General features: G+C 40.8%; 1 pseudogene across 1 annotated transcript; it reads right to left on the bottom strand.

The window, feature by feature from the left end:
* Positions 1 to 2109: 2109 nt before the first annotated feature.
* LOC115833266 lies at positions 2110 to 3659 on the bottom strand (annotated as a pseudogene). The gene has a single exon (XR_004028703.1). The product of XR_004028703.1 is annotated as a heterogeneous nuclear ribonucleoprotein A3 pseudogene (transcript).
* Positions 3660 to 8717: the final 5058 nt, after the last annotated feature.

Raw genomic sequence — 8717 nt, 5'->3', positions numbered from 1 at the left:
AAATGATGACAAGTTTGGTAAGGATGTATAGAAATTCAAATACTCATGCACTGCTGGTGAGAATGTAAAAAGATGCAACTACTTTGTAAAACAGTTTGGCAGTTCTGCAAAAGTTAAATATAGAGGTATTATATGACCCAGCAATTCTGCTATTAGATATACACCCAAGATAAATCAAAACCTATGTCAACACAAAAACTTGTACACAAATACTCATAAGAGCATAATCCATAATAGCCAAAAGTGAAAACAACGCAAATGTCCATCAAATGATGAATGGATAAACAACATGGAATACTATGGGATTTTTTTAGCCCTTCATTTTCTCTATTTTTTTTTTTTTTTAGACTGAGTCTCACAGGGCCTCACTCTATCACCCAGGCTGGAGTTCAGTGGTGCGATCTCAGCTCACTGCAACCTCTGCCTCCCAGGTTCAAGCGATTCTTCTGCTTCAGCCTCCCAAGTAGCTGGGACTATAGGTGTACACCACCACGCCTGGCTAATTTTTGTATTTTTAGAAAAGACGAGGATTCCCCATGTTGGACAGGCTGGTCTCAAACTCCTGACCTCAGGTGATCCACCTGCCTCAGCCTCCCCAAGTGCTGGGATTGCAGGCATGAGCCACTGCGCCTGGCCTGTTTTTCTATTTTCAACTGCATTTATTTCTGCTCTTTTTATTTCCTTTCTTCTGCTTGCCTGGGGTTTATTTTGCTCTTCTTTCTTTAGTTTTTTGAGGTAGTCACTTAGATTATTGATTCGAAGTCCTTCCTCCTTTCTATTGTAAGTATTTAGTGCCATAAAGTTCTCTCTCAACAGCTGTGTATAGCTCTTTTTGGTTTTCATTTTGTGATACTGTGGTATTTTATGAGATTCCTACTTTAATGGCGCCCTCTTCTGTCAGCATAACAAAGTTCAGCTATTTAGTAAATTTGTGCTTTTGTTTTGATAATAGAGAAGGGGGTTTTTCTGTTCTCTGATTTTGTGGTTCTTTCCTCTCTTGTTGAACATAAATTTTGACCTTTTGCTTTTTTCCCCTTCACCACTCAGTTGCCAAATCATTCTTCATTACTTTTTTACCTTTTTTTCTTTCCCAGAGGCTGTTTCAAAGACTGCCCCTTCAAATCACACATACTTTCAAAATTTTTTCCCCTGTAGTCCATTTACTCTGATCTACTTAGACACTTTTTAAAAAAATTTAGGGTAAATTCACTCTTTCCGGTGGTGGTTTTAGTTATCTTTTGGCCCTTTAGCTATCTTCCCTCTTCTGTTTTTCCCTTAGATTTATTCAGTCTGCCTTGCTGGCCACAATGTCTCATGGCAGGGTGAGCAGGAGGAAGAAGAAGCATGAGCAGCAATGCATTATGATTTGGTGTTATTTCTCCTCTTACTTACAGTTCTTTTGAATTTGAAGTATTCTTTCTCTTCAAGTTATTGTAAGAGTATGGTTTTGCATAGTTTTGTTTTTCTCTTGTTGTTCTGTATTGATTTTGGAGGGATATTAGGAGACTGGGACCTAGGTGGCTGCCATTGTTGTTAGCTACCCAGAAGTTCCCCTATTCTAAAAACAGACATATGCTATTTCTGGTGACTAAGTGTTTATTGGCATAAGTATATATTAACTTCTGGTAAAAATTGATAGCACGCTAAAAACGATGTTGAAAATAATTTTCCTAGTTCTAAGTTAATGCTGCTCCTCTTTATCCTATTTTCAACCTCAATGTTTTGTTTGGAAGACAAATCCCTCCTCTTTCGCTAACCACTGCTACTAAATATGAAATGCCAAGAATCTAATATGTAAATTATTTTAGTTGTTATCTCCAGAATAAAATGAAATCATGGAAATATCAAGGTCTCTGTGTTCTGACTTAATTAAAACATTTTGAGAATAAATTGCAGTGTATCTTATTCTAATTGAGAGCATTTAGCCAGATTAGAAAAGACAAACTATTCAAGAGTTCATTCCAATTTTCACCCATTTAGATTCCAACCTCTCATCCTCCATGGTTACCTTTGGAAAGACCTTACTTAATAGAGTCATGATAGAGGAAAATAGATTTTCCTTATGACATCTGTTTTTAGGTGTGGCTGTTTTAAGATAGTATGCTTTTCTTTTTTTTTTTTTTTTTGAAAAGTTAAAAATTCCTTAATTTTTTATTCCTGGTACCACTACCACAATTTACAGGGCAATATACCTGATGTAATGAAAAGAAAAAGAAAAAGACAAAGCTACAACAGAAAAAAGACCTCAGGAATGTACATCTAATTGACACTACATTGCATTAATCAATAGCTGCACTTTTTGCAAACTGTGGCTATGACAGTCCTGAACAAGAAGGGTTTCCTGTTTAAGCTGCAGTAACTTTTCTGACTATGGATCATCGTTCCTTCTGTGGCAGATTTTTACAGTTCCTCTAATGCATTTGGGACGACTGTCTCAAAGTAACCTGATCCTCGCTTTCCTGACAACTCCTCGCTCTCTCTCCTGCTAAGAACTGTAGCCCTTTCCTCCTGTTTTTACAATCTGCTGCTACCATATCCACCACTTCCACCACCAGATCCATAACCACCACCATAGGGACTGCCCGAGCTTCTTCCACCAAAACTGCCCCCTTTCATGGGTCCATAATTTGATTGCTGTTGTCCACTATAATTTCCAAAATCATTATAGTTCCCACCACCACCACAGTTACCACCGCCAAAATTTCCTCCTTCATTGTAACCATCATATCCTCCACCACCTCCACCATATCCACCACCTTGGTTTCCATATCCTGGTCCACCACCACCATAGCCCCCTCTACTACTACAACCAGGACCACTGCCATAGTTGCCACCATCACCTCCAAATCCATTATATCCACCATCAACTCCTCCATAACTACCTCTGCTGCCACCACCTCCACCACCGTAGCCTCCTCTTCCACCAAAGTTTCCACCGCAGCCAAAATTACCTCCACCACCTCCAAAGTTTCCTCTGCAACCCATAAAATTGCCTGATCCACCTCCACGACCCCTCTGTGATGCAGGAGACTGCATCTCTTATTTAGAAACGGCCTTTTTCACTTCACAATTATGCCTATTAATAGTGTGGTATTTCTGAACAACAATTTTATCAACTGTATCGTGACCATCGAAAGTTACAAAAGCAAATCCTCTCTTTTTTCCATTCTGCCTGTCTGTCTTCCATAACTTCTATGGTTTCAATCTTGCCATACTTTTCAAAGTAGTTTCTCAAATTATATTCTTCTGTATCTTCTTTAATACCACCAACAAAAATTTTCTTCACTGTTAGATGGGCACCAGGCTTTACAGAATCCTCTCTAGAAACAGCTCTCTTTGGTTCCACTGCACGCCCATCAACCTTGTGTGGTCAAGCACACATTGCTGCATCCACCTCTGTAACACAAGAATAAGTCACAAAACCTAAGCCCCTGGAACGTTTTGTTTGGGAGTCTCTCATTACCACACAATCTGTGAGTGTGCCCCATTTCTCAAAATGTTCTCTTAAACTATCATCTGTAGTTTCAAAGCTCAGACCACCAATAAACAGTTTTCCCACCTGCTCTGGTTCCTTTGGATCATGGCCCTCCTCTCTCTGGCAGCGACGGCCGACGGCTGGAGTCGGGCTGGGGGCGACCTGGTGGTGGTTTTACCTCCATTTTGAGACCGGACTCGCCTCTTCCAACTCAAGTTCAATATCGATAGTATGCTTTTCAATGGCAACAAAAGCCATAATTGACAAATGGGATCTAATTAAACTAAAGAGTTTCTGCACAGCAAAAGGAACTATCATCAGAGTGAACAGGCAACCTATAGAATGGGAGAAAATTTTTGCAATCTCTCCATCTGACAAAGGGCTAATATCCAGAATCTACAGGAAATTAAACAAATTTACAAGAAAAAAAACAACCCCATCAAAAATTGGGCAAAGGATATTAACAGACACTTCTCAAAAGAAGACATTTATGTGGCCAACAAACATGTAAAAAAAAGCTCATCATCACTGGTCAGTAGAGAAATGCAAATCAAAACCACAATGAGATACCATCTCACACCAGTTAGAATGGCCATCATTAAAAAGTCTGGAAACAACAGATGCTGGAGAGGATGAGGAGAAATAGGAACGCTTTTACACTGTTGGGGGGAGTGTAAGTTAGTTCAACCATTGTGGAAGTCAGTGTGGCGATTTCTCAAGGATCTAGAACCAGAAATACCATTTGACCCAGCCATCCCATTACTGGGTATATACCCAAAGGATTATAAAACATGCTACTATAAAGGCACATGCACATGTATGTTTATTGCAGCACTGTTCACAATAGGAAAGACTTGGAACCAACCCAAATGCCCATCAATGATAGACTGGATAAAGAAAATGTGGCACATATACACCATGGAATACTATGCAGCCATAGAAAGGACGATTTCATGTCCTTTGCAGGGACATGGATGAAGCTGGAAACCATCATCCTCAGCAAACTAACACAGGAACAGAAAACCAAACACCGCATGTTCTCACTCATAAGTGGGAGTTGAACAATGAGAACACATGGACACAGGGAGGGGGCCATCACACACTGGGGCTTGTTGGGGGGTGGGGGGCCAGGGGAGGGATAGCATTAGGAGAAATGCCTAATGTAGATGATGGCTTGATGGGTGCACCAAGCCACCATGGCACAAGTATGCCTATGTAACAAACCTGCACATTTTGCACATGTATCCCAGAACTTAAAGTATAATTTTTTTAAAAAAAAAAGATAGTATGCTTTCAAAATAAATGTTAATGTTCTCACTCATATGTGAGAGCTATAAAATTGGAACACATGGAGGTAGAGAGTGAAAAATTAGATAACAGAGACTGGGAAGGATGTGTTGGGGGAGGGGAAGGGTAAAGAGAAGTGTGTTAAAGGATACAAACATACAGTAAGATAGAAGGGACAAATTCAATGTTTACTAATAGAATAGGATAACTATACTTAACAAAAATGTATTGTAGTTGGGTGATGGATACTCCGAATACCATGACTTGGTCGCTATGTGTTATATACATGTAACAAAATTTATGTACCCTATATATTTGCACAAATTAAAATAAATAAATAAATGCTAATAAATTAAGGTTTAATGGCCACATTCTCTCATGAATGTTTTTCAGAAATTATTATATTGGATTCAATATAAGAGTGATTAAGGAGTGAGACTCTGAATGTCAGAATACCTGGATAAAAATCTAAGTTCCACCACTGTCTAGATGTGTGACCAAGTTACTTACAACATCTATGCCTCTATTTTCTCATCTAGAAAATGGAGGCAATAGTGGCACCTACCTCATATGATAGTTGTGAGTAAATACATGTAAACTTAGTTGTAGCAGTATTTTTAATGGTTGTATCAGTAATCTATTGATGCACAATAAATCGCCACAATTTCACAGCCTAAAACAATGCCCATTTATTATCTGACTGTTTTTGTAGATCAGGAATCTGGCCACTGCTTAACAGGATCCTCTGCTTCAGGATCTCTAATGACGCTACAATCAATGTGTTAACCAGAGCTTGATTCTCTTCTGAAGGTTGGCTGGGGAAGGATTTGCTTCCAGTCTCGTGTAGTTGTTGGGAAAATTCAGTTCCTTGTGGTTTGTAAAACCAAAGGCCTCAGTTTCTATCTGGCTATGGGCCAGGGGCTGCCCCAAGCTCATTGCCACAGTGTCCTCCTTAACAAGACAACCTGCTTTTTCAAAGCCAATAAGGTAGCAAGTGTGCTGGAAAAACAGAGATTACCATCTCTTGTAACTTAATCATAGAAGTGATAACCCATCACCTGTACCATATATTCTTTTTTTTTTTTTTTTTATACAGGGTCTCGCTCTGTCACCCAGACTAGAGTGCAGTGGCGCAACCTCGGCTCACTCCAACCTTGGCCTCCTGGGTTCAAGCGATTCTCCTGCCTCAGCTTCACAAGTAGCTGGGATTACAGGTGCATGCCACCACACCTGGCTTATTTTTGTATTTTTAGTAGAGACAGGGTTTCACCATGTTGGCCAGGCTGCTTCCGAACGCCTTACCTCAAGTGATCCATCCGACTTGGCCTCCCAAAGTGCTGGGATTACAGGCATGAGCCACCACACCTGGCCAGCACTAGATACTCTTAGTTAGAAATAAGTCACACATCAGCCCACATTCAAGGGGAATGAATACCTGGATGTAGGAATCACAGGAGGCCATCCTAAATGGCCACCACGATGTCTTAAAGAAGATACTTTGGGAAGTATTACACGTGAATAACTGTTTATCTATCTTGGTTTAAACTTAGTGAGTGCTTAATAAATGTTAGTTAATGTCATTACAAAGCTAACAGAATGGGGGCCGGGCATGGTGGCTCACGCCTGTAATCCCGGTACTTTGTGAGGTTCAGGCAGGCAAATCACTTGAGCTTAGGACTTTGAGACCAGCCCGGGCAAAACGGCAAAACCTCATCTCCACAAAAAATACAAAAATTAGCTGGGTGTGGTGGCATGTGCCTGTATTCACAGATGCTCAGGAGGCTGAGGTGGGAGGATCACCTGCGTCTGGGAGGTCAAGGCTACAGTGAGTTGTGAGTGTGCCACTGCGCTCCAGCCTACACGACAGAGGGAGACCCTGTCTCAAAAAAACAAATAAATAAAAGCTAACAGAATGGTATTTAGCTTAACAAACTACTATAGCCAGGGCGCGGTGGCTCACGCTTGTAATCCCAGCACTTTGGGAGGCTGAGGTGGGCAGATCACTTGAGGTCAGGAGTTCAAGACCAGCCTGGCCAACATGGTGAAACCCCACCTCTACTAAAAACACAATAATTAGCCAGGCATGGTGGCATGCACCTGTAATCCCATCTACTTGGGAGGCTGAGGCACGAGAATCACTTGGACCCGGGAGGCAGAGGTTGCAGTGAGCTGAGATCATGCCACTGCACTCCAGCCTGGGCGATAGAGTGACACTCCGTGTCAAAAAAAAAAAACAAAAAAAAAAAACACGAAAAACAAAAACAAAACCAAAAAAACCAAGCTACTATATACCATATCTTACTACTAAAAAGGTGATCAGATGGGGCTTGGGAAAAATGAACATAAAATGCCATCACAAAATTGTTACGCTCCCTTGTTAATTATGCCCATTTGAAAAGTGTCACTCCTGTATATACTCTTAGCTAGGTTTTGGTGTTTTTACGGTGCTTCTATGCTCACAACGAGATTAATAATCACAATTAGAACTCAACCCTCCACACCAGCTATACTTCGACTACAATCAAACCAGAGCATCTGCTATGCATATATAAGACTTAATTGCAGAATTGGTACGTTTTCTTGATTTAAGTATGCAATCATTGCAATCCCTCTATAGGCCAGTCCTTTGTTGAACACTGCAGGGACACAGTCCTTGACATCAAGGAGCTCACAGTCTCTATGGAGTGTCAGGTAAACAGGGAATGACAGTAATATGGTGTGACACACACTGCAGCAGAAATTGGCTTAGGGTACTATGGAGGCACAGAGGAAGAGCATTAACCCAAATTGGGGGAATTAGGAAAGGGTTTTCTGGACCTGAGGCTTGATGAGTAGGTAAGAAAGGATATTCTCAGCAGGGAATGTAAGAAGTGAAATAGAGATAGTCTCTGTTCTCAGTCTCACAGTTTATTGGGGAAGATAAATTCACGGAAAGCTAATGAGAACATTGCTTGTGATGATTTGCTGCAAGAGCCTAAGAAGGTGGATTCTGACTGGGGAGAAGGGTGATCAGTGAAGGATTTGCAGTGGAGGAGAGAGCTAGCCAGACTTTAAGGATGGGAAATTTTATCAGTGTTTGGTCTTCTTCAAGTTTTCTCCATTGCTACTTCCAGCATTAGGTGGGAATCATTTTATTTTTTGTTAATCACTCTTCATTATTCATGAGTGACCCAAAGAATAAAGTCAGGCCGGGCATGGTGGCTCACACCTGTAATTCTAGCACTTTGGGAGGCCAAGGCAGGCAGATCACCTGAGGTCAGGAGTTTGAGACCAGCCTGGCCAACATGGTGAAACCCCGTCTCTACTAAAAATACAAAAGTTAGCTGGGTGTGGTGGAGGGTGCCTGTAATCCCAGCTACTGAGGAGGCTGAGGCAGGAGAATTGCTTGAGCCCAGGAGGCGGAGGTTGCAGTGAGCTGAGATCATGCCACTGAACTCCAGCCTGGGTGACAGAGCGAGACTCCGTCTCAAAAAAAATAAATAAATAAAAATAAACTCATTGGAATTTAGAACGCTAGGACAGTCTACCAGCATTACACCTTGGCTGTTCCTCAACCTAAGCATTATCTTTGCCCTGCATGTTCATATATTGCCTGAATAATGACATATGAATAATGATAGTGGTCTAACATTTGTATAATGTTTTTCAGTTTATTAATCATATTTTATAGAAGTTAAATCTATTAACTGTACTGTAATTGTAAGTTGCACTTGATAAAATGATAAAATAGCCACCTACAATCATCATGCAATTAACTGGATGCTACCATTTTGCTTCATTTGCTTCAGCTCTCTCTGAGAAATAACGTAATACAAATACAGCAAAACTCTACAACCCATGACTTCTTCATCCATATCTCTCCTTGGGTAAACACTGTCCTGCAGTTGTCATGCATCACTTTTGTGCATCTATTTGTACTTATGTATGAATATAAGCAATTATTTCAGCCAGGCAC

This window comes from Nomascus leucogenys, chromosome X, assembly GCF_006542625.1.
Source record: "Nomascus leucogenys isolate Asia chromosome X, Asia_NLE_v1, whole genome shotgun sequence".
Classification (NCBI taxonomy): Eukaryota; Metazoa; Chordata; class Mammalia; order Primates; family Hylobatidae; genus Nomascus; species Nomascus leucogenys.
This window is presented reverse-complemented; position numbering and strand designations above follow the sequence as displayed.